Source organism: Coffea eugenioides, chromosome 3, assembly GCF_003713205.1.
Source record: "Coffea eugenioides isolate CCC68of chromosome 3, Ceug_1.0, whole genome shotgun sequence".
Taxonomy (NCBI): Eukaryota; Viridiplantae; Streptophyta; class Magnoliopsida; order Gentianales; family Rubiaceae; genus Coffea; species Coffea eugenioides.
Window position 1 is genome coordinate 13,681,770 of NC_040037.1, and position 6,000 is coordinate 13,687,769.

Below are 6,000 nucleotides of genomic sequence, written 5' to 3' on the forward strand. Positions count from 1 at the left end.
AAGATGCGCCAAATTTAAGGAATATTGCAGTAAAAATATTGAGTCAAACTTGCACATCCTCTGGTTGCGAGCGAAATTGGAGTACATGGTCATTAATTCATACAAAACTATGTAACCGTTTGGCAGTTAAAAAATTGCATAAATTAGTTTTTGTACATTACAATATGTTATTAAAGGTGAAAATTTTGATGCATCAAAAAGATACTAATGATTTCTACAACCCAATTGACTTGAATAACATTTTTCACCAAGATGATATATTGGATAATTGGACAAGAAAAAAATGAACAACCCACATTGTTTGAAGATAATCTGGATTGGTTGGATAAGGGCATTCATCAAACTGAATCAAAAAGTAGTGAATATCAAGAACATGACAATGATGGTTTTGGTAATACATTGTCCCAATATATTACCGAAAAAAAATGAGAAAGGTCTTGCTGAATCATCAAATAGGAAACAAAAAAGTAAGACTAAACAAACCAGTAAGCATACAGTTTCATCATCTTCGAATAAAAGTGACATCGGTAATGATGATGATGACAATGGTGACAATGGAGATGGAGGGAACAATTCTATCAAGCGTAGTGGTGGCTACAACCAAGATAGCCAACAAACAGAAGGTATGTCATGGGTTCAAGGACAAGATAATTATTATGCCACTCAAGATACTAATTATGGCTATCGTCCTAGCATAGAAGCACAATGTCAATTCCTCAATAATTTAACTCAATTTCAAGTGAGAATACTTCTCTCACCATTCAAGGTCACAAAGATATAGAGGAGTCGATGATCAGATGCAAAATTTGGGTATACACCCAACCTATGAGCATGAATCTAGCCAAAACTGCAATACTAGTCAATTGGGATATGGTTATGACCAATCATATGGAATCACTCCTGACTATTACAATGGATATCAGCCATTTGATGAATCTGGACAAGTCGAAATGTCTATCAGCATTCATGGTAGTGGATACTATGAAAAAAAATAGATAAATCTCATGATGGTTCTTCTTTTGATTCCAATAACATTGGGTTTTATGGTCATGATTCTTGATAGGTTGCAATTTTATCATTTATTTTATTATTAATTTTCCTTATTACCTGATCTGATGTGAATTAATTGTTAGATTCTACTCACTTTTGGCAATTTGTATTTATTTCAGGGAGTAGAACGAAAATACCATAACAAGTGCCAATTTGGCAATCATCAGGAAAGAGTTTAAGTAGCAGGGGCATTTTTGGAACAAGAAGACGCAAGCCCTTTCTGGTAATTTGGCCGAAGACAAAAGGACGAAAAAGAGGAGTCTTCTGAGGGCACGAGCCGCCAGACAGATTAGAGGCAATGAGAATAGGAAATAGCAGAGGCCATTTAGAGAAGAACGATTTTACATAGCAAACATGGAGCACTACTTTGAATTAGCTTTTGACTTTTCTTCCTTTTAGATCTTAGTAGCTTTCTTTTCCTCTATATGTCAGAAAAAGCAAAAACAATCAATTGCCTCCGGTAGCTTGCTTTTCTTATTGAATACAACGAATTGAATTTTCCCAATTCTTGGACACGATGGCTGTAACTTTATGTGGGTTTTTCGCATCAGATATGAATTAATTTCTTCACTCTAGTCAAGGAACAATGGAGGCTTTGGTTCGCCTAAATATTGTGAGATCGATTTAATTTTATCTTTTTCTATTATTTATTGGTATTCGCATATTTCTCTAATTACAGTGCTTATGCTTATTCGATTAATTGATGGTTGACTGCCATCGTTTGTTTGGCAGTTATAACCTATTTATTAATAAATAATTAGAATTGCTTGTGCATCGATGATCAATTAGGTAAACCATTGCTGAAGTTATTTCTTGGCTAGATCTTTAATTTTTATTGCCTTGATTTTAGTGAATTGTCATTTAATTTTTAGTTGGTTATTTAATTTTTAGTTGAATTGTTTTAATTGTCATTCTTTATTCAGAAACACCCCCTGTGTTATGACAGGGTGTTGAGCCTATGTTATAATAAAAATAGAACCTAATTACCACTAGAAACAGTCAATAATTAATCCTAGGTACTGGAGCAGGGACTCTAGGTGTGCAATGGGTTACTTGATTCACCATGTTCCCGAAGAGTTTGCTTAATCCGATATACCAGAATTAATTAGTTGACAAAAATTACTAAATAGTAGACAGTGGCAAGTAAGGTCGTCTCCTCAGGGATTGGGGATATTTATCTCTCTGAAAATTCCACTTGAAAAAGGGGGGTTTTATCAGAATAAAGCTACGAATAATTAAGCAATTCAAATAAAACGAATAATTAACTAACATGAATGTAGACAGGAATTAATTCAAGAATAGATAATTCTAGCCAAGGATACAACTATTCAGACACAGTTCATTTATCCGATCATTGATGCAGGAGAGGTTCACTTAATTTATTAATAGGCTAGTTATAATCGCCGAAGAACTCTAACGATCAATTTTTTCTTAATTTATTGATAACCAAGGTACGACCATTGATTACCCCTAACCAGAAAATACCCCTAGGTACGACCATAGGAATTAATTTTCTAATTGCATTAATAACTAGAAAAACCTAACCCCAATCAATAACACGTTACGAGGGTTATTTAAATTAGATTGCACGTTCCCCTAATGTGTAAACACACCAGTTGCCACTAATATTAATCAATCAAATAATTACGGATTTAATTGACTAACTTGGCAGGAGATTAATAAATCACATTGAACATCGGGCCCTTGACATCCAATTAATAAAATAATCCCACGAGAATTCAAGCAGACAACGTGCAAATATTAATAAATTGAGAAACGCGTGAAAACTAATTAGATCTCACAGATTTTCGGGACTGCGCCATCGAATTGATCCTTGGCTAGGTGGAAGGCTTAGCCACGCTGCATAAATAAATCTCTACGAAAATTAATTGATCGCAAAGGCATTCCATTTTTTACTAGAAAACTAGGAATAAAAGATATTTTCCCCGTTGGAAAATATTGTCGAACAGTTGGCGTGTGCCAGGCAAGGATAAAGAAAGAAAGAAAGAAAACTAAAACTAAACTAAAACTATCCTAAAGGCTAAAACTAGAGCTATCTCTTCGGTACGTTTTCTTCCTTTTTACAGCCAAAAGAAGTAATTGACCAATGCTATCTATCCCGTGGGCCCCGCCGAAATTGAGAGTCAAACTACCAGGAGCACTGCTTGCCGAATTGCTTATTGTTTCCTATTCCCAGTAGAGCTTTAATCTCCTAATCAGCAAGCAAATGCAGTCCGTCTCTTCCTCTCCTTGTGGGCCAGGTCGATGGAGCCTTCTTGAAGTCTCCCACTTATGGAGCAAGTCCCTCCTTTTTTGTAGTTTCTTGCTCCAATCCCTGAAAGTAAGTCCAAATACCAAATATAAGTAAATATTATTAATTAAAACAATATTTGGTAAGGACAAAGGGGAAAATTAATAATAAAATTACTAACAATTAACACCCTATCATGTTACTTTGGATTTCTAAAGAGACAAATATTCCTAATCTCTGAGGATACTATCCTACTTGCCCTGTCTATAAATTCATAATTATTTGTGAAAAATAACCCCATTCGAGTATATCGGATCAAGCAAACTCTTCGGGAACAGGGTGAAGTAAGTAACCCATTGCACACCTAGAGTCCTTGCTCCAGTTTTTGGAATCGGATTTTGGTTATTTTAACTGACAATTAGGTTTATTTTTATTATTGTACAGGTTTCGACAACCTGTCAATTTTTTGCGCCGCTGTCGGGGACTGGTGCCAGATTAATTTGTTTCATTTTGAGTTTATCTTTTTTTCATTTTTTTATTTATTTTCTCTTATTTTTTTATATAGTTTATGGCTGCTAACATTCCGTATTTTGATGATAGACTGAACTTTATTCCTGAATGGGGTTATGAGACTCATATTTTTTCTAATGATCAATGGGCTGTTGCAAATTGTAGAACTTATTTTGCCTCAGGTTATTCAATCGACACATGCCCCGCATTTCAAGATAATCTAAGTGCTTCAATTGATACTTTTGGAGAATTTTCACCTCGATTTCAAACGTGGTATGACCCTTACCCAAACAGGTATGATCAAGGATGGTGAGATAATTTCAATTTTAATTATGCGACCAGGCCAATAGATTTTCAACAGCAAAAGTCTCAACAACCATCATCCATGTCAGGTATGTCTCTTGAAAAAATGATTGAATTACTAGCTGCTAATACATATCGATTTCATCAGGAGACACAAACGAGTATTCGTAACATGGCGGATCAAGTGCAACTATTGACATCCGGGATGACAGATCAAGTGCATCTATTGATATCCAGGATAATGCAATTGGCTTCTCACATTTGTGAAGAATTACCCTCATAGACTAATGTGAGGACCCTTAATTTTCTTAATTTTTAGGTTTTAATTTCTTTTAATTGCACGTTTTTCCACATTTTCTTTATTCAAAAATTTTAAAAATAAATTTTATGAGTAAATATAGTTTTAAAATGATTGTTCTAATATCGGTTAGTTTTTGAGAAATTAAGAGTGTATACCGGACGTGGGACCCGCTAGTGCGGAAAGTTCGATAAAATTCGGCCAATTAGGTTAAGTGTTGGATACCGGATTTATTTTAGCAGGTGTTAAGAGATAATTAGAAATTATCTAGATGAATTATTATTGGAGAGACAAAAGGATAGAGATGTATTAAATGAAGTGACAAGTGTCACTTGGAGATTAATTCTTGCTTTGACCACTATTCACTACTTTACCAATTTAAGCAAAAATGACCCAAAAATCATCCTTAATTTTGCAAGCTTTGGCCGGCCCTCCCTAAGGGAAAAAGAAAAGAAAGCTCTCCAATTTCTTACCTCCAATTTTGTTCAATCTTCAATTCCAACCGATTAATCTTGAATCTTTTCCATAAAACCTCTTAGTTTAGTGATTGTGAGGTGATTAGTGAAGTGGTTTGAAAGGTTAAGGTGCTAAGTGGTCTCTTTTCTTGAGTTGCTAAGGTGAGCATCTAAGGAACTCCTCTTTTGTTCTTGATGATGTATAATTAATGGTTTGTGGTAGCCTAAGAGGTGTTTTTATGGGTTATTTCATGATTTTAGTGAGATTGATGATATTTTTCTATTTATTCATGATTTTTCTGTTTTAATATGATTACCATTGTGTGGCCATGTATGATGGTTGGAAATAATCTAGAATGGAGCTAGAATGCATAAATTGTGGTTGTTGCGGAAAATTTCCGCATTTGACGGAAAATTTCAGAAGTTAGGGTTTCATGTAATCACATTCTGTCCGGTACTGTTCCTCATAGTTAGAGGCCGAATTAGCCTTGGGTTAAAACATGAAAGTTGTAGGGAATGATATTTTATAGTTTCCTGAAAAATTTCAAGCCAATCGGAGCAACGTAGCCTGTGAAAAGACTGAAATACCCCTGCTGCCCTGTTTCAATCCGAACATGCTAATCAGCCTCTGTAATTGATTGATTTGACCAGGAATACTACTGATTTGATTGTCGATGTCTTCTTAATACTTATATCCCTGTCTCTTAGCTTTAAAATGACTTTGGAATCACTTGAATTGGAGTTGTATATGCTGAGATGTGACTGAATGAATCAGGACTGCCACAGTGAACTTCAAACTGGAAAAATCTGAGGTTGTTTTGGTAACTTTGACCTAGTTAGGACGAGAACTGGACTAAGTAGTCTCATCAAAGTTATAGCCCTCTGTCTTAGCTTCGAAACGGTATAACTTTCACTTCAATCCAATAAGCGTATTTTCGGTTAGGTCCGATACGCTAAGTAGAGGCGAATCTGCCTTTTTTTTTTTCGTAACTTAGATTTCATTTCCAGAAATGTTTCTAGCTTGATTTTTGTATTTATATGACTTTAAGCCTAGTGAACCGCTTTTGGAAATGAGATTATTTTGTATGAGTTGTTGGGACTGATTTGAGGAAATAATGAAGCCATTAATGGCT